Source organism: Scyliorhinus canicula, chromosome 11 (genome assembly GCF_902713615.1).
Source record: "Scyliorhinus canicula chromosome 11, sScyCan1.1, whole genome shotgun sequence".
Taxonomy (NCBI): domain Eukaryota; kingdom Metazoa; phylum Chordata; class Chondrichthyes; order Carcharhiniformes; family Scyliorhinidae; genus Scyliorhinus; species Scyliorhinus canicula.
In genome coordinates, this window is record NC_052156.1 from 60,316,824 (window position 1) to 60,338,509 (window position 21,686).

General features: G+C 41.4%; 1 protein-coding gene across 12 annotated transcripts in view; it reads right to left on the bottom strand.

Moving 5' to 3' along the window:
• Positions 1-21,686, bottom strand: part of foxp1b (forkhead box P1b) — a 645,688-nt gene that overhangs the window by 550,189 nt on the left and 73,813 nt on the right. For 11 of the 12 annotated variants that reach the window (XM_038810651.1, XM_038810652.1, XM_038810653.1 and 8 more), the window contains one exon: positions 13,490-13,611. The exons of the other annotated variant lie outside the window; for it this stretch is intronic. The gene's annotated coding sequence lies outside the window, so the exon portion shown is untranslated. The remainder of the gene's footprint in view (positions 1-13,489; positions 13,612-21,686) is intronic. 12 annotated transcript variants of the gene reach the window in all.

Sequence of the window (21,686 nt, forward strand, 5' to 3'; positions counted from 1 at the left end):
CCAATGCCGCCACAGTCGGGCGGGAGCCGTGCTGCTGGCTGGGGGGGGGGGGGGCTATCTGGAAAATCAGGTCCGCGCATAGCCAGTGCCATGTTGTAAGGCGTGACCACTGCAGGTTATCGCCGTGCGCATGCATCGCCACGGACCTGGCAATTCTCCTGCCGTTTATTTTGTGAAGGCTGGGCATTTTACGTGGCACAGCTGCTAGCCCCTCACCGAAGCAGATCGGTGTGGGGCGTCGTCGATTATTTGGAGTAAAACGCCACGAATCCTCTGGACATAGCCTGGAAATCGGGAATCCAGCCCATAGTCTCCCAAGCGGAGAATCTTGCCTCCTGCCTTTACATGTAACTGTGTTTTCCATGATGAATGTGATCACAAAACATGGGGCGCAATTTTACGACCGTATTGCAACGGGTGGGGTGGAATTGGCAAGGTGTTCAAAAGTCCATTGACTTTGACGGGACCATAAAATTCCACCTATGAAACTATAACATAACTTAGTCCTCAATGTGCTTCAGTGTGCTGTTCCTTTTTATAGCTGCGAACAATTGGTCTGTAATTTGTATAATACATTGAAGGTCATGCAAGGGATGAATGTGAATTACTAGCTTATTGTGCATTGGTAACCTAATGCAAAAGAAAATCAGGTAGGGCATAAACAGGCTGCCAGTTCACAATTGCCTATGCTGCACTATTCCAAAGCCAATTTTCCACCACTATACGGTCAATTGTAACCGTGGTGTACTTGATTCCAAGATGGAATTTTCCCATTCTTGGGACTAAGTCGTGGGGCAGGAATATAGAGAAATACAGCACAGAACAGGCCCTTCGGCCCACGATGTTGCGCCGAACTTTTGTCCTAGGTTAATCATAGAATTTTGGACAATTTTTCATGGCCAATCCACCCAACCTGCACATCTTTGGACTGTGGGAGGAAACCGGAGTACCCGGAGGAAACCCACGCAGTCACGGGGAGGATGTGCAGACTCCACACAGACAGTGACCCAAGTCGAAATCGAACTTGGGACCCTGGAGCTGTGAAGCAATTGTGCTATCCACAATGCTACCGTGCTGCCCTTAAGAAGTTAACCTACACTCCCTTATTCTACCCTAATCCAAGTACCTATCCAATAGCCGCTTGAAGGTCCATAAATTTTCCGACTCAACTACTACCACAGGCAGTGCATTCCATGCCCCCACTACTCTCTGGGTAAAGAACCTACCTCTGACATCCCCTCTATATCTTCCACCATTTATCTTAAATTTATGTCCCCTTGTAATGGTGTGTTCCACCCGGGGAAAAAGTCTCTGACTGTCTACTCTATCTATTCCCCTGATCATCTTATAAACCTCTATCAAGTCGCCTCTCATCCTTCTCCGTTCTAATGAGAAAAGGCCTAGCACTCTCAACCTTTCCTCGTATGACCTACTCTCCATTCCAGGCAACATCCTGGTAAATCTCCTTTGCACCTTTTCCAAAGCTTCCACATCCTTCCTAAAATGAGGTGACCAGAACTGCACACAGTACTCCAAATGTGGCCTGACCAAGGTTTTGTACAGCTGCATCATCACCTCACAGCTCTTAAATTCAATCCCTCTGCTAATGAACGCTAGCACACCATAGGCCTTCTTCACAGCTCTATCCACTTGAGTGGCAACTTTCAAAGAACTATGAACATAGACCCCAAGATCTCTCTGCTCCTCCACATTGCCAAGAACCCTACCATTAACCCTGTATTCCGCATTCAGATTTGTCCTTCCAAAATGGACAACCTCACACTTGTCAGGGTTAAACTCCATCTGCCACTTCTCAGCCCAGCTCTGCATTCTATCTATGTCTCTTTGAAGCCGACAACAGCCCTCCTCACTATCCACAACTCCACCAATCTTCGTATCATCTGCAAATTTACTGACCCACCCTTCAACTCCCTCATCCAAGTCGTTAATGAAAATCACAAACAGCAGAGGACCCAGAACTGATCCCTGCGGTACGCCACTGATAACTGGGCTCCAGGCTGAATATTTGCCATCCACCACAACTCTCTGTCTTCTATCGGTTAGCCAGTTTGTTATCCAACTGGCCAAATTTCCCACTATCCCATGCCTCCTTACTTTCTGCATAAGCCTACCATGGGGAACCTTATCAAATGCCTTATCAAAATCCATGTACACTACATCCACTGCTTTACCTTCATCCACATGCTTGGTCACCTCCTCAAAGAATTCAATAAGACTTGTAAGGCAAGACCTACCCCTCACAAATCCGTGCTGACTATCCCTAATCAAGCAATGCCTTTCCAGATGCTCAGAAATCCTATCCCTCAGTACCCTTTCCATTACTTTGCCTACCACCGAAGTAAGACTAACTGGCCTGTAATTCCCAGGGTTATCCCTATTCCCTTTTTTGAACAGGGGCACAACATTCGCCACTCTCCAATCCTCTGGTACCACCCCTGTTGACAGCGAGGACGAAAAGATCATTGCCAACGGCTCTGCAATTTCATTTCTTGCTTCCCATAGAATCCTTGGATATATCCCGTCAGGCCCGGGGGACTTGTCTATCCTCAAGTTTTTCAAAACGCGCAGCACATCTTCCTTCCTGACAAGTATCTCCTCAAGCTTATCAGTCTGCTTCACGCTGTCCTCTCCAACAATGTAGAGTATTTCCCGCTGTGGAGATCACTGGCAAATCACGACAAATCTTCTGACCTTACTAATTATGCAAACGGAAATTTTGCATCATATTCCATGCTGGGTCAAGCCTGATGGTGCATAGTCTGCCATTGCATCAGGGCGTCATATTGAAAATACACCCAACATCAATGACCCTTATTGAAGAAAGAAGATGGACCTCTAGAAAATTAAGATAGATGTCATGAGAATGAAGTTCAACCTCCCAAGAAAACAGATAGATATGCAGGAACATTATTGTTGAGGAACCACAAAGGCAAAAAAACCATAATGGGAGTTATGTACAGGCCTCCTGACAGTGGTCAGGACCAGGGGCACAAAATGCACCACGAAATAGAAAGGGCATGTCAGAAAGGCACGGTCACAGTGATCATGGGGGACTTCAATATGCAGGTGGACTGGGTAAATAATGTTGCCAGTGGACCCAAAGAAAGGGAATTCATTGAATGTTTACAGGATGGCTTTTTGGAACAGCTTGTGATGGAGCCCACGAGGGAACAGGCTATTCTGGACTTAGTGTTATGTAATGAGCCAGAATTGATAAAAGACCTTAAAGTAAGGGAACACTTAGGAAGCAGTGATCATAATATGGTAGAATTCAGTCTGCAATTTGAAAGAAAGAAGGTAGAATCAGATGTAAAGGTTTTACAGTTAAATAAAGGTAATTACAGGCACATGAGGGAGGAACTGATGAAAATCGACTGGAAGCAGAGCCTAGTGGGAAAGACAGTAGAACAGCAATGGCAGGAGTTTCTGGGAGTAATTGAGGACACAGTGCAGAGGTTCATCCCAAAGAAAAGAAAGGTTATCAGAGGGAGGATTAGGCAGCCATGGCTGACAAAGGAAGTCAGGGAATGCATCAAGGCAAAAGAGAGAGCCTATAATGTGGCAACGAGTAGTGGGAAGTCAGAAGATTGGGAAGGCTACAAAAACAAACAGAGGATAACAAAGAGAGAAATAAGGAAGGAGAGGATCAAATATGAAGGTAGGCTAGCCAGTAACATTAGGAATAATAGTAAAAGTTTCTTTAAATACATTAAAAACAAACGGGAGGCAAAAATAGACATTGGGCCGCTCCAAAATGACGCTGGTAATCTAGTGATGGGAGACAAGGAAATAGCTGAGGAACTTAATAAGTACTTTGCATCAGTCTTCACAGTAGAAGACATGAGTAATATCCCAACAATTCAGGAAAGTCAGGGGGCAGAGTTGAATATGGTTGCCATCACAAAGGAGAAGGTGCTAGAGAAACTAAAAGGTCTGAAAATTGATAAATCTCCGGGCCCAGATGGGATACATCCTAGAGTTCTAAAGGAGATAGCTGAAGAAATAGTGGAGGCGTTAGTTATGATCTTTCAAAAGTCACTGGAATCAGGGAAAGTCCCAGAGGATTGGAAAATCGCTGTTGTAACCCCCCTGTTCAAGAAGGGAACAAGAAAAAAGATGGAAAATTATAGGCCAATTAGCCTAACCTCGGTTGTTGGCAAAATTCTAGAATCCATCGTTAAGGATGAGATTTCTAAATTCTTGGAAGTGCAGGGTCGGATTAGGACAAGTCAGCATGGATTTAGTAAGGGGAGGTCGTGCCTGACAAACCTGTTAGAGTTCTTTGAAGAGATAACAAATAGGTTAGACCAAGGAGAGCCAATGGATGTTATCTATCTTGACTTCCAAAAGGCCTTTGACAAGGTGCCTCACGGGAGACTGCTGAGTAAAATAAGGGCCCATGGTATTCGAGGCAAGGTACTAACATGGATTGACGATTGGCTGTCAGACAGAAGGCAGAGAGTTGGGATAAAAGGTTATTTTTCGGAATGGCAACCAGTGACAAGTGGTGTCCCGCAGGGTTCAGTGTTGGGGCCACAGCTGTTCTCTTTATATATTAACGATCTAGATGACGGGACTGGGGGCATTCTGGCCAAGTTTGCCGATGATACAAAGATAGGTGGAGGGGCAGGTAGTATTGAGGAGGTGGGGAGGCTGCAGAAAGATTTAGACAGTTTAGGAGAATGGTCCAAGAAGTGGCTGATGAAATTCAACGTGGGCAAGTGCGAGGTCTTGCACTTTGGAAAAAAGAATAGAGGCATGGACTATTTTCTAAACGGTGACAAAATTCATAATGCTAAAGTGCAAAGGGACTTGGGAGTCCTAGTCCAGGATTCTCTAAAGGTAAACTTGCAGGTTGAGTCCGTAATTAAGAAAGCAAATGTAATGTTGTCATTTATCTCAAGAGGCTTGGAATATAAAAGCAGGGATGTACTTCTGAGGCTTTATAAAGCACTAGTTAGGCCCCATTTAGAATACTGTGAGCAATTTTGGGCCCCATACCTCAGGAAGGACATACTGGCACTGGAGCGGGTCCAGCGGAGATTCACACGGATGATCCCAGGAATGGTAGGCCTAACATACGATGAACGTCTGAGGATCGTGGGATTATATTCATTGGAGTTTAGGAGGTTGAGGGGAGATCTAATAGAAACGTACAAGATAATGAATGGCTTGGATAGGATGGACGTAGGAAAGTTGTTTCCATTAGCAGGGGAGACTAGGACGCGGGGGCACAGCCTTAGAATAAAAGGGAGTCACTTTAGAACAGAGATGAGGAGAAATTTCTTCAGCCAGAGAGTGGTAGGTCTGTGGAATTCATTGCCACAGAGGGCGGTGGAGGCCGGGACATTGAGTGTCTTTAAGACAGAAATTGATAAATTCTTGATTTCTCGAGGAATTAAGGGCTATGGGGAGAGAGCGGGTAAATGGAGTTGAAATCAACCATGATTGAATGGTGGAGTGGACGCGATGGGCCGAATGGCCTTACTTCCACTCCTATGTCTTATGGTCTTATGGTCTTATTATGAAGCTGGAAGATCGACCTTCTCCAGGAAGCGGAATCTGGATGATCCACCTTTGAATGCTCCGCCCGCCCACTGATGTGGTGTTCCGGGATGCAGGGTTGCTGGCGGCCTCCATCCCAAATGTCAGAGGAAGCCCCAGGCATTCTTCAGATGAGTCCCGACATCTGCACACCACGCTATTCCAAACGTGGTTTGCACCAGTGTGTGTTCCCGCTGGATTTGGGTGAGGGTGGTTGTGGTGGTAGTGGGGCGGAAAACTGATATCTGGGCCTCTCAAACCCCCCCCCCCCCCCCCCCCCCCCCGCGCACGCGCGCATTGACTTGGGAGAATTTAACCCTAAATGTAGAGTGTTCTGGGCAACTATAGAGAAACAGAAACATTCTTGAATATTTAAAAATAGTTTGGATACTCCACTGTCTACACTGCTGTAAGTAGCTTTGTAAATTTCAGGTGAGTTTCAGCAAAATTATTTTTAAGTAAAATGCATCTTTCCGAGGTTCCTTTCAAAAGACAGTGAAGCCGAACAGTGTGCCACAGTGTTCATTAATCCAACCTTTAATGTCTCCCTTTCTAATTTTTATAATTACATTTTGAATTCACTGCTTTGTTTCAGAAAAAAATTGAGTGACGTTTGTTGTAATACATTATCAATTGTTTCAGTTTTGTTGCAAGATCTCAAAAATAAATTTGACACTGAGTTGGGCTAACTACTGCAGTACAGTGCCTGCTGGGAGTTTCATCATCTCCCCCTCCCCTCCTGCTGATCAGAGGTGGTGGATGATGGAACCTTCCTCAGAGTCATGAAATTAATTACTAACGTATTCCATTACCACTGCACAAATGTCATGTTAATTTCAATCATCGGCAACTCAGACAATGGTTTCACACTGGCAGCTAGCCAGATAAAATGAGGAGAACTCAGCCAATTACTTGACTTGAACTGGGAAGAAGACCTATGAGAATGGGAAGCAAATGTTAAATGTTAAAATAAGGTATCTTTACAGATAAGTGCTACAACTATGACCAGGCAAATTTTGAGATCTACAGAGGAGCTTAGAAATGCTAAGTGATAGTTTTATTGAACACATGCTGCTTTAGTAAATAAAGCAGCTCTTTAGGGGGACACAATTAAGTTTTAACTTTGATGGATTTAATTTTGTTTTAGTGAAACAGCAATTGAAAATTTTAATCAAAGTCGCTGCAACAAATCATAAGTAGTATTGTAGCTTAAGTGTTCACAAAGACTGCAATACGCCACAGTGCAATAAATTATGACTACATGCATCAACTTTAAAAACAAACTTCAGAGCTTGATTGCAGTGTTTTCTTACTATTATCCTTGTTAAACTGAAAATAATAAGAGACTTGTGGTCTGAGACCTTTGCCTAATATAACACTTTGAGTTATGAGTCAAATGCATTATTCAAAGCCTTCTCAACACATTACTATGCTCATATATGGCATCTAAGAAAGAAACCATCCTGCATTACTTAAATGCTGACAGGAACTCATCTGCTAATATAATCATGATCTTATGACCATCTTACTTATTTGCCAACTTAAATTATCTTGGATATAACTCCTTAAAAACAGATCATAGCCTTCCAAATCCTATTTTGAACCAAACACAGCTATCTTAACATCCTTCCTCCTAACACTTCGAAGATTTTTGCAATATTGTCAATCATCATATTTATTATGAGAAAAATGTCAATTGTTAAAGGGAGGAATTTTGTTTTACTGATCATTAAAGGCTGCTACGTGTTTAGAAATGTGTTATTATTTTTTTAAACATCTAATTTTACCTGCAGTCATTTGTGTTAAATAACATAGCACCACCAAACATCAAAAAAAGACAAAACTTTTCACCAGCAGTATCACAAATCTGCTACGTGAATAGCTTTCTTCTAATCAATACTCGTAAGCATTGCAATACAGAATGTGTGTTTATATCTCAGACTTACAGTATTTAAAGTTTATTTTTTTCCCTTTAGAATGCGGTAAAGCTATTGTTTCACACAAATTTAAAGTTTCAAGCTTGAAATGATTCCCAATTTAAAAATAGGTGATAATAATGATGTCACCATGATTCACAAGTCTATCTGCAAAAAGGTTACAGTACATAGTGAAATCCCTGCAATACTCATTTCTGTTCAGAAAATTAAACTATAAAGTGAATGTTGCGCTGGTACAGTGTGTATGCATGGCTGCTCTGGTATAACGCATAGTGGATTCTCCCCTCAGATATCTCTCAGACAGTGATTTGCCAATATCAATTAGCCCATGGGGATTGGGGAGAAAGCCAGATAATTCCCCACAGGAAGCAAGAATAAATCAGACAGCCAGTCATTGCAGGCATTTGAGTCGACAGATGCAGTTGCTTGTCAGTCCATAGCTAGAGAACAGCCTGTGTGACAGAATAAGTGTGTGCAAAAAAAATAAATAGGTGAGATGATTCCCCAAAGGCTTAAGAGATAAATCCTATACCCAGTATGGTATTGAGCCATGTAAAGCAGCAAGGACTTATATGTGATCATCAATGTGTGCTGATCCAGCTCATGTTTCCCGGCAGCTGTGGGGACATTACAGTTGGGATAACTCTCAATGCCAACTTGCAATTGCTGTTGGTATTTGAGGACACAATGATTTAATCCATAATAACCTCTGTTGTCAAAAGGTCTATTCAGTTTTGAAATTTCAAGGTAACCCAAAAATTGAATCTGCAAACATCTGGGGCCCAATCCACCAGCCGCGTTGCGCTTTTGCTCGAGCACGGTGTGGTGTGGCTGGTGGATGCCGGGAGAGGCCTCCTGCTGGTTTCCCGGCAGCCTTCACATCTCGAGGGATCTACCCAAGTCCCACGAGGCGTCAGAGTCAGAAGCACATCCAAAAGGGGTGGGACCAAACCGCGCGCATTGAAGTAAGGTTAAAACCGACTTCAGTGAACTTACCTACGATCTACTGGCCTCCCGGGATCTTCTGGCCTCCCCAGCAAGACCTCAGTCGGGCATCGTTCAGCACGAGTCCACGCAAATGTGGACCAGATGGAATAGCACCTGGGAGTCTCCAGGGCTTTCGGAGACCCCTTAGTGCAGGGTGGCCCCCTGGCCCTCTCCCTGGGGAGAGACCAGTGCACCGCTGGTACATTGGCACTGCCATCCTGGCACTGCCAAGGTGCCTGGGTGGCATTGCCAAGCCAGCAGAAGCACTGCCCAAGTACCAGGATGGCACTGCCAAGGCTCAGTGGCTGAGGGGGTCCATACCCATGAAAGGAAGGTGGAGGGGGTTTTGAAGGGTAGAGGGTGTGCATGGCAGGTAAGTATGGCCTATGGGAAGTTGGGGGATTATGGGAGGGGGACCTTGAAGTATGGGCCTGCAAGCAGGCGTGTGGGGGACTGAGGGGGGGTCAGGGGCCCTTTTCAAAATGGCTGCCTGATCTCTGAATTCAGCTCTCCAGTGCTGGGGTAAACTGGTGACATTGCATAGCATTGGGGAGAGCCAGCAGGAAATTCCCTGAAAGCCACCCGACAAATGAACTTGGAAATGTTTTTGTTGAATCGCCCCCCCTGGTCTGCATGACTCGTTATTGTATCACTCAGTCCATTTTGTTAGCAAGGAAATGGAGATTTTTAAAAAATTCTTACATGGGATGGGGGCGGACCTGGCATTCATTCACCATCCATAAATGTCCTTGGAGTGAATGGCTTGCTAGGCTGTTACAGAGGAAATTTAAGAGTGGATGTTGTAGATCTGGAGTCATATGTCGGCCAGACAATCGACAATGAGTTTCATGTCGTCATCAGACTTTTAATTCCAGATTTTTATTGAAATCGAATTTCACCATCTGCCATGGTGGGATTCGAACTTGGATGACTAATCCAGTGACAATACCACTACGCCACTGCCTCCCCATTTGCTGTCACAATTTATCGTTTTCTGCCACTTCTGTGACACTGATCATGAACCAATTAGTATGAAACAGATCATAATAAAACAATTTCTGTGTCATAGAATATGCAGAAGAATAAAACTATTAGGGTCAAGTTGAAATTTTACGACTTGGGCGGTAACCTGGCAAAGATGATCCTCTGTCCGTTGTAAAACTTGTCCAATTTTCATTCAATGAAATTAGTGGGCTGAAAATTGGTTACTGCAATTGGTGAAGATAAAATGAACCCTGTCGAATCTTCAAGTTACTTTCTGGAATTAGCTCACTTATGTGTGGGTCTGTGAAAACACTGGAGGTAATTTTCAACTGAACTCCCTTGGTGATAGCTTGGTAGAATGAATACCCTAACCTTTGAAAGATCATTGAATTTTCTCTGCATTAATATCAACAATATAAACATTTTCAAGCAACCTTGGCGAATGCAATGTCATTAGCCAGATTGCATATGTCAACCTAATCACAGTTAAATTAGACTTTTTTTTGAAAGCACTTCACAAAACAATTCCTTTAAGCACAATAAGTAATAAAAATTTTAAAGTAGAAATCTAACAAGAGTTAGAATATTAAAATGGAAAATAAAATGCTTCAAACATTGGCGGCATGGTGGCACAGTGGTTAGCACTGCTGCCTCATGGTGCCAAAGGCTCGGGTTCGATCCCGGGCTACTGTCCATGTGGAGTTCGCACATTCTCCCTGTGTCTACATGGGTCTCACCCCCACAACCCAAGTAGGTGGATTGGCCACGCTAAATTGTCTCTTAATCAGAAAAAAAGAAATGGATACTCTAAAAAAAAATTTTTTTTTTTTTAAAAACACTGATGCCTCACAGCTCTAGGGTCCCGGGTTCAATTCCAGCTTCAGGTGACTATTGGTGTAGAGTTTGCGCGGCTTTCAAGATTTGCTGGTGTGGTGGATTGGCTATGCTAAATTGCCCCTTAATGTCCAAAAGGTTTGTTGGGGTTACTCAGTTACGTGGGCTCAAGTAGGGTGCTGTTTTCATGGGCTGGTGCAGACACAATGGGCTGAATGGCCTCCTTCAGCACTGTAGGGATTCTATGATTCTATTAGTTATAGGAACAGTTTAAAAAACTAGCTTCTATTAGGACTACAAAAATAATACCTTACAATGCCATGACGATGCAAAATCTGAGACTTTATGGATAAATTCATTCACACTTCCCCAAGCACTGCATAATGATACAGCAAAGGGCCTAACTGCAGCAGAACTAACAAAACAAATATACACCCCTGAGGAACGTTTCATCAAAACACAAACCTAATAACCTGCACAGTTTTGATGTTTTTGAATATAAAAAACGTTGACAGTTTAGAATCTTTATGCTAAAACACAAAAAAGTATAAAGAAACAGGATGTGGCATAAAATTATGCAGATTTAAAAATTAGTTTTTTCATCCCTAGGCAATATCAGTTTTGGTTCAACAAAGAACAAAACTAAATAAAACCTCTATTTTTACACTCATTCTCTCCTATTCATTCTCCACAGGAATTTGTTTTCTGTCAGGACTGAAGGGCTGTTTGGGCAATGGACTATTGTCACCCAAGTCACTTCATAGGACACACGAATAATGGGTTAAGCAATGTCTGTCACTCCCTGAAGCATCCAAGCTAAGAGTACACTCAAGCCACTGCTAGGTGACAGGCCAGTCCAATCAACAGCCAACTGTGACACACCATCAACATGACCCCCTGTGTTAGGAGTTAGCTGATCTTCTATCTGTAATACTAGGCCACCATTATGGCATCTTGTTCAGTTCTTGAGCTACAGGCTAATCTTTTCCAAGAGAAAGAAGTTACACGCTGAACGATTACCAACATTACTTACTCCCTTAAAAAATAACAAAATAATGCAGTCAACGCCTCAGACTCCAGCAGCAATGCTTCAAATTGCCAACCAGCTATATTGTTGATGAGGAAAGTGAACCTTCCTGAAGAATATTTCTGTTATGACTTAATTTTCTGCAGCACAGTGAGAACCGTGAAAGTGTTCCTAAAGAGATGGGCATACGGTGAGGGGTGTGATAGGATGGATGTTGGGGTTAGGTGAATTCAAATGAAAGTTCAGGCTAGCATTCAAAACCAAGAGCTCCAACATTGAGTTTAATGCTCAATTGATAATATATTCTTTTTAGAAGATCTCTTTATATTAAGAAACGTATGTAGTGGGGTGTGGGGGGTGTGGAGAATCTATCAGAAACAAATGTACGAAATTTGTTTTGATAACACCCTCATTAGTGTCGTATGTTTCGAATTTTAAAACCTAATTTATTTAACAAATGTACCGCCTGAACACAAAATATTTCCTGCATAATTTCTCATTGCTTAAGAGTTGCAAATCAGATTTTAACTAGCATAGCTTCATTTTTTAAATATTCTGTGGAGTGTTGTCATAATATATTTTCATTTTATAATTACATTGTGCTAAGAATATATACATACAAAATATACACCCGAAAATTTCAGCGCTTCTTCCATATGACCACAAAGGTTTAATTAAAATTCTTTTTTTAATACATTTAGAGTCCCCAATTATTTTTTTCCAATTAAGGGGCAATTCAACATGGCCAATCCAACTACTCTGCACATCTTTAGGTTGTGGGGGTGAAACCCATACAGACACGGGGAGAATGTGCAAACTCCACATGGACAGTGACCCAAGGTTGGGATTCGAACCCCGGTACTCAGTGCTGTGAGGCAGCAGTGCTAACAACTGCGCCACCGGGCCGCCCAATTAATTAAAATTCTGCTTGTAGAAAGAAATTGTATTTCATCTTTTTAAAGCAATTCGCCTCAAATTCTGTAAATATCTCGAAAGCACAAACTGCTTCTTGAACTGACATTTTCACATATGAATGTCATTAGAGTGGCACCTTTAAATAAAAAGTTGCTGTAGGTATGCTTGGAACTTGCAAACATTCAAGCAATTTCGTCATACCAAATACTGAAGGCTCAAGCAACTTTCAATATGCTAGGATTCCCAGGAGGCACTGAGACAAGTTAAACAATATTTAAGAGGACTTTATTTATTCAAAATGCTCCATGCATTTTTGTCTGAAAAATGTTGGTAAAGAACTTTCAGGTACGTGACAGGAATGTCAGAAAATACGTTACCTCGGAGGACTGTTACTTTAGGTCTCCTTCCTCCTCAGTCGCTGCAAGATATTTGTTAAGCGGAGAAGTCACATGCATTACAGAGTGGCTGTAAACACTGCTATCGAGATTGGCATTTCAGGCCAACTTGGGACAAAAATAAAAGGAATCTTGGGAGCCCTCTGTAGTTTTCAGGAATGAAGCAATATCTGGGGTTGGGTGTCATTGATTTGGTTTCCAAGTCAACTCAAAGTGACAGTCCCAGCTGTAGAGCTGCAGAACTCCCCTGGGGGGAAAAACAGTTGTTTCCTGTATCATATTAAATGAACTGACTGATGAAGGAAGGAGTTCCAGAATGGCAAGCCTCTATGAAGCAACAAATGCAATAGTTTATTTTTTTCTTTGATTCACGTGTCCATTCAGTCACCAACGCCTCCCCTCCCCTCATAGTTGCTGACAAGCTCATTGAACTAAGGTATCACATATCGCTCCAGAACGTCTATCAGTTGTTTAATATAAATTCTGGACACAGGTAGGAAAATCTTTAAATTCTCCGCTTCATCCATTCAGCCAAGCTAGACATTCAAATGAGTTCAAATCCAGCTTGACTTCTGAAAGTGCTGGTTTATTCAACTCTGATTAAGAGGAGCAATTAGTCAAACTAGAACAGCAACACTGCAGCTTTTAAAGTTATTCAATGGAAACTGTGGGCTAATATAACCACTTACCTGTAATTATGAGAAACATAATCTTTTTAATAGCAATGTATAGATTACTTTCACTTCCAGGAAATCAAAGCATTTTTGCACCCCTCCGCCCTCAGCCTACCCTTTTCCTTCCCTCCGTACACACGCACACACACAGCCATATGTTATACAGCTTACCTTTTTGCTCTTCGACAGATGACAGATTTCAATTCCATGCATTCAAAATTTCGGGTCCAACCCTCTTGATGATAAAGTCACCATCTTAATGACTCAGAAGGTGGAAGTGCTCAGTGAGGACACTGAAACAAAACATCAAAAGTTATTGATAAGACTATAAGTGGGAAATATCTTGAAAAACCACAACATCCTCACGAAAAATGTAACTAACAAAAAAACAAAAGGTCTTAGGTGGGGGGAAAACACCTAAAACAGACCAGAACAAATAAAAAAAATACCATTTTCTTGGAACATATGAAGCATTTTTTCTTTCTGACATAAAACTAAAACTTAAAATGCAAATAAACAAGATGTGTGGGTGCCAAAAACTACTATTACTTCTTTCATTTCCAAAATGTCATTCTACTCATCATTTATACATGAATTTAAACTTTAGGTTTGGACATCTATTCCAGACAGATGAGTGACAATGCAAGAGAAAAGGCATTTTATTCAGATCTCTCATGTCGACCATACTATAAATAACTAGAGCAACTGTCTGTAATCTGGAATTGCACATCATTCTGCAGTATGATTGTACCTCCCTGATGATGTAGCTCACAGAAAATTAATCCTTTGTGTATTCTCTTGTCTGAATGTGGTAAACATGAACTATTTATCTGTCTCCTCTAACTGACAATAAAGCTGGTTAATATGTAAGCAGGTATGTCCTGCAAGGTTTTCTTACAAAAACTTAGAAACACTGTTCAAAATTATTGAGAAAATTTTATGACAGAAACAGCCAGGCAGCCTGGTGATTTTTGCACTGCCACTTCTATTATTCTATTATTATCTGTAACTCCCTGATGGATTTTTAAGTGTTACCACTATGTTTTTTCTTTACCAAACACTGCTAAATGTAAAGACTGTATACACTACAATCTGTCTTATCAACAGTTCTTTGTTCCTCAAACAACAGCTATTTACTTTGTTTATTCTACTTATCAAAAATCACCCCTTTGCGAGCAGGGGGGGTGATACCAGTTTCAGGAGATGGTAGAGGGAAGTGAGAATATCAAGGCCACATGTCTAAGAAAACATGGCAATTTTTTCATAGTGATTTTCTACCCATTTAAACAACTGTGAAGATGATACGGGAGTATAACAGCTGCATATAATGTACATATTTTACCATTGTTTGTTATTAACACTAGTTCAACTATTCATGGCTTTAAATTTGCTTTGTCTGTTCCCCTGCAGTGCATGGGGATCCTGCTGGTAGGGCCAGACTATGAAAACATGCCTCAAATAACCAAATGTAACAGCAACTTTCAAAGTAGGAACCAAACCAGACACAACAAACCACAGAACAGCCAACCTAAGTTGTCATAATTTATATGAGTGGAATTCAACTGTAACACCATTTACTGAAAGCAAAATTTCCACCAGTGGCATATTCCTACCAGCACATTTGGTTTTGAAAACTTCTGATAAGACATTACTGATAGTTTATCTATTTCTGCCTGAATCCAGCCAAATATCCCCAGTCTTTATGATCAGCAACTACTTCCACACAGTATGTACCGCCTAAGATCTTTAAATTAATTTAAATCCCCAAGAGGCTGATCCAAGCTTAAAAAGATTCTAAAATGGTTTTAGCTCATAAATACACTTAATTTACATGTGAGCTTTCTTCAGTTTAAAACAATCGCACTAACTTTAACTGAATGTGACTTCTCGGTGTTTATACTAGTTCTCTGTTCTTAACTAAAATAAAGTTGTGCGGTTTCACATTACTGCCTGACATACATGCTGGTCAGTGTGTAGAGTGAGTAATAACAGAATACTAGGATTTTAATTAGACTGCTTAAACCAACTCAATTTAAATCCATTTGTTTATGTGCCTAATATAAACCGATGTCTATTCACTGTAGATTTCACACTGATTATTAGTGCAGATTTTTGATCAAATTAAGTTGTTATTTCAAAGCAGTAAACCAGGCTACACTAGCCTGGATTTTGACTTATCCTGCTTGATTAGAACTGAGCTGGTTCAGGTCACATCGCCACTTTCTATCCCATCTGAGTTTACTCCCCATTGAAACAATGGCATATGAAATAAGCAAGGTATAAGATGGATGGCAGACTCAACTATTTCATTCAATTAGAACAGGTTTAGTTAAAATTGAAGCCTATGTCAATGGGAAATCATCACTTGTTTTCTACAAGTCCCAGAAAGCCGAAAAACAATGTAAATAAATCCATTGTTTCATCATTGGACAACTTCTTAAGCTGACACAAGGGACAAATGAGGTTTCTGCTGCAAGTGACAAGAAAAGGTGACCTTCCTGATCAAGCATCTGCTCCAACTTCCCATGTAGCCTACAAGGAAACCTTACTAACCTCTCCTGAAATAACAGACATCCTTAGTGACTATAAATCATAATCTTATCACAGATTGCTGTGCAGAAAAAAGTGAGATACTTTCTTTAAAACTACGGTTAATTTGAAACGTTCTAAGAAATAGAAGGGACTGACACATGTAGGTCACACCTATGGATGCCCCAACAGAGCTGGGGTAGTAGGGGAGGGGTGGGAATATCATAGAATCACTACAGTGCAGAAGAAGGCCATTTGGCCCATCGGGTCTGCACCGATTCTCCAAACGAACGTCCTACCTAGGCCCACTCCCCGTAACCCCATTTAACCTGCATATCTTTTGGACCATGGAAGGAAGCCAAAGCACCCATAGGAAATCCACGCAGACACAGTGAGAATGTGCAAACTTCACACAGTCACCCAAGGCCGGAATTGAACACAGGTCCTGGTGCAGTGAGGCAGCAATGCTTGATAGACATATTAGATGCTGTGGTATGAAGAGACAAAAGTTCTGTTCCTTTTTCACCAACACACTTTTATTTCTTCCAACAGATTATGCACAAAACCCTACACATCACCAGACCCAAGAAACTAAAACACACATGTGATTTCCCCCCCTTTTTTCCCCAAGTTTTTTTTCGTTTGTAAGAGAGAAAAAACAGAAACAGGCGTCCTTCATTAACAATATCCAAAAGTTTCCATGAACTAGCCCCTCTTTTCGTAAAACAGTCTGACAGTTGATAGCTACTGTCGACCCATTTAATTTTTGTTATTTCCCCTCTGTCCAACATCTGCTTCAAACTTGCGATGTCTATCCGTAACCTCTTTTCATTGACACTTTTTGCAGAGTGCACATTTTCCCACAGGGATCTATTGTCAATGTGACAGTCAATAGGTATATTACCCAAATCCCCTAATCCCAAAATTTCTGATTTATATAAAAGGCCATATTCACCGCTTCCATAAGGCTTAACGTCTCAGCAGCCAAAGTGCTTTTAACACTCTCCTTATTTACTTTGTTTCCCACACAAGAGGGCAACATTTACCATTGTTCCCCAAAAGGAAAATTATAAAACCTCCTGCGCTTGAACCCCCATCACATAAATTTGCATAGGACGCATCACTATAAACTATGAGTTTCAAGTGCCTACGGTCACCGAAAACCGGGAACTTCAAAACACACTCCTGCATTTTTAGTTTGGCCAGTGCTTTATTTGCTCTTATTATGTCTTCCACTTTGGGATCATTCATTTTTGTACTCAACTCTAAGACCATCAAAACTCACGTCCGGTCTAGTCTGTCTACCTAACCGGTTCAGTTGCTCAATTAAACTTCGAAGTTGCTCTTTTTCTATCTTTGAAACCATTGTGTCTTTTTGTGAAACCCGGCCATGACTAATTGCTATTGGGCTGATGCTTTCCAAATAAGATTGCTGACGTAAACTTGCCCCTAACTTAGTCTGTCCGATTTCCAGTCCAATATATTTAAATGCACCGGAGGCCTGACTTCCAACCCTGAATTCTTTTCTCAAACCAGAGATTACAATAGCTTCAAAATTACTAGTCCCACCCCACAAAAAACCATCGACATGCATCATAAAGATGCCAGAAACATTTCCTTTATAGTGCCAGTAAAACATTGCAGGATCTGCTTTCAACTGGCAACAACCTAACTTTAACAAAACTGACCTTACCGAAAAGTACCACACTCTAGATGCATCATTTAATCCAGGGGTGGGCAAACTACGGCCCGCGGGCCGCATGCGGCCCGCCAAAGGTCTTTATGCGGCCCACCAAGATCAAGTCATCAAAAAAAAAAAATTTTTTTTTTAAACTTTTTAAAAAAAAATGTTTTTTTGTAAGGTTAATGGGGGGGCTGTTGGGTTACTGGCATAGGGTGGATACGTTGACTTGAGTAGGGTGATCATTACTCGGCACAACATATAGGGCCGAAGGGCCTGTTCTGTGCTGTACTGTTCTATGTTCTATATGAGGCGCCCAGAATCATAACCGGGTGAAGCGCCATTTTTGAAAAGTAGAGAAAAAGAGGGCTAAAGGCAGGATGCCGGCGGGGGAAGCGCTGAGGTATATGCCGCACGCTAATTGGTTACAACCGGGACTATTAATTAATATACTATGCGGCCCTTTAAAATTGTGAATTTCTGAATGCGGCCCTTGCACGGAAAAGTTTGCCCACCCCTGATTTAATCCATATACACATTTGTTCAACTTCCAGAGTACCCCTTCTGTGTTAGCTGCTTCTTTAGGAGGACGAAGAAATTTGTCTCTCTGGAGCTGATGCCCCTGCAAAAAGGAAGCTTGTATATCTATAGATTTGGATTCTCATGCCTTTGTGGCTAATTGAGCCAAGAAAATCTTTAAAATAACCTTTCCTGCTGTAGGTGAATCTACCCTTATATCCTGTTCTTCTAATTTTTCTTCAAATCCCCTTGCCACAAGCCTGGCCTTTGCCTTATAGGTTCCATCCGGAAGAACCTTTTCCGTGCAAATCCATCCGTGGGATAGAGCTTTTTGTCCCATATCCGGTACTTCCGTTTATACCCCAAATTCACTCCAACTATGCAATTCTTGCTGTTTAGCATCTTTGATAACTTTTTCATCTAATTTATTTGAAGCCACCAAAATCTCACGTGCATGTGGGCTTCTACTCCTATTAGTATTCGTAGTCTTACTCATGTTCCGAGATCTTCATAAACTATGTCCCCTCTCCCGCCTGGTATCTCGTACTGTACTGCTACTGCTTGATCTTTCCCTTCTGTTGTGGGATGTCCTTTCAATAGTTCGAACTTTTCCTGCGAACCTGTTCACTATCCGATGTACTATCTGAACTGGCACTGCATTTCTGTGCCCTCCATTTTTGAACTTCGTTTTCCCAATCCATTGTCTTAACTCTCTCCCCTGAATGCTGTACATTCAACCAATATTTATACTTTCCAGTGGCCTTCCCTGCTATACTAATAACAGTTGCATCCTTCCATTGACTAGACCCTTCAGGCAAGTATGTCACTTTTCTACCAACTTTTGGCAGTTGCCCTTTCGGAAAAATGGCCTGTTCTAATTTATCAGAAGTGTCGTGTTCCTCGACAGAAACTCTGTCTATATCAGTTAACTGGTCCTCATAGTTCTGTAACACGTGCATGCCAGATGACTCTGGTTCCTCGTCATATCTGTCTGCTCTGTCTAAATTTGAAAATTTGTAATCGGTACCCATTATCCTTGATGAATATAACCTAACAGTTTGATTATCATGTTGCTAAATAATTGTTTTGCCATCTATGCCTACGATCTTCCCTGGGCCTTTCCATTCATTAGAATTGTCTTTCTTATAGTATACCATGTCTCCTTGCTGAAGAACGGTATCTGATGGCCGTACATTATGTCTTAAAGCTCTGCGAATTCTTTCAGAGACTTCTGCTTCCAAAAAAGCTTTTCTACTGCTATGTAATGCATTTAAATGTTCAGCAAAACCAGAGCTAATTGTAGTCCCCTCTCAAGCTGGTCATCCAAAATAAGACGGAATTTTAGGATTTCTACCAAACACTAATTGATAAGGACTATAGCCCCCAACCATCTGCAATGAATTCCTTGCATGTACTGCCCATGCTAAAGCTGAATTGAGCCTGCAGTTTGGTCGATCTGCCAAAATTTTCCAAAGCATGTCATCGATGACAGCATGATTTCGTTCGCAGACACCATTACTAAATGGGCTTTCTGCAGCCGTGTTCATTAACTCTGATATTCATGTTTTCACACATATCCCTAAACTAATCATTAGCAAATTCTCCCCCATTGTCCATAAGGAATTTTGCCTATGGACCCATTCCTGTCCCGATCCACTTTTCCAGTATTTGATCCAGAATTACTCTCTTTTCTTTACTTCGTACAATCGTTGATTGACTAAACCTGGTTGCTAAATCTACAAAATGCTAAATAAATATATTATTTGCTTTATCCCAGATCTTAAGATCCATGGCCACAATGTCGTTAAAATCCCTGGCCAAAGGTAGGGTTACAATCGGTCATGCTGGTGTCCTTCTGTACTTCCTACAAACTTCACAGCGATCACTAACCTGTCCTATCAGTTTAGTATAGTCGTCATCCCTTACCCCTGCATCCTTTAATACATTTTTCAGCCTCCGAGGAGACGGATGTGCAAATTGTCTATGTAGTTTTACTACAACAAGCTTTTTATCAGCTAAAGTCCCATTTTCAACTGCCATTAACACATCCTTAACTACTCTACTTGAAATATTATTTGTCAGTAATGGAATACAATAGTGTCCAGACTGTGTAAATTGTAAGTCCATCATCTTTCCAAAAACTGTTGCTTTATCCTGTTCCATATCCAGTTTCATGTGTGCTTTCTTCATCGACCGTCTGCTCAGAAGCAAAGGTATCTCACTTGATACAACATCCATGCTAATGAAATTATTCACTCCAGCAATATTGCGAGGGATCACCACTCTTTTCAGCGACTTCAGAGTATTATCATCCCCAAACCTGAAACTTGTGGAACTTTCAAATTCCTTAACGATTTTCAGCATTCAAGGAGTCCAGATAACATTTTAACCAGTCAATCCCACACACAGTAGATGTGCAGCCACTGTCCAACACAGCACAGTTGAATGATTCTACAACCAACACCCTCATTACCAGCATAAAACTGCTTGTTAATAGGCCAATGCCTTCTTTCTGGTCACTATCTTTTTCCTCTTCTGACTCTTCCTTGTCATGTGTCGCTTCACACACTCTATCATAACGAGTTGGACAGTTGAAAGCATAATGGTATTGAGAGTCACATCGAAAACATCGATTTATCATGCCCCGTGCATTTCTGGGGTTCATCTTCCTATTGTAGGTCTAACTGGGTTTCTGTCTTCATAATTTCCTTGTCTCGGTCTCCTTTTATAGTCTTGAGGCCTGTTCGTAGCCATACGATTTCGCCATCCTGTTAGTGGTGCATCTTCCATATTCTGCCTTATTGCAGGCTGACCTATTTGGGTCATCAGAGCCATCGGAATCGAATGTTTCCCCAGAAACTTTTGTAAAGCTTTTGTCATCTGTTTGAATAAGGTATCCTTATCCGTAAACTGAACTCCTGTCAAAACCAGGCGTCTATCCATGTTGTTCACTCTAGCACAGTCAAGTAATTTAAAGGCTAACACAGACTGTGGAAATTCCAGGTTGTGTTTCTGCAGCCTTTTATATTGTCTGCCAAATTCCATTATATAGTCTTCCATGGAGAAATCCTCTTTTTTCTGGAACTTATCAAAATCCAACCATGCTTCATACGCACTTAACAAGTCATCTTTCTTATAAATCTTATCCATATAATGTAATAAAGTTGCCAGACCTTCTTCTGAGTCTAACTCTTCCAATCCCAGCTCAGAAAGCATTTTGTTTCGGATTTTACTGCCATATGGTAAAGAAAGAGCCAATGCCATACCTTGTTTTCTCTTTCCCAAAGCAGTTACCTTAGTCCACATAACTACTGCACTTCTCCATTGGTCGTATGATTCCCTTTCAGAAAATAAGGGAGGATAGTCATATCCAGCCATCTTTATCCTGGGTTCAGCCATACATCCTTTTATTTCACTCACTCCTTGGTTTGATCTGGAAAAATTTAATCTTTCAACCCTTCACATTTACACAGCAACCATCCTCTGCTACCAATTGTTAGACGTATTAGATGCTGTGGTATGAAGAGACAAAAATTCTGTTCCTTTTTCACCAACACACTTTTATTTCTTCCAACAGACTCTGCACAAAACCCTACACATCACCAGACCTAGAGGCCACCTGAAGCCCCTTTACATATC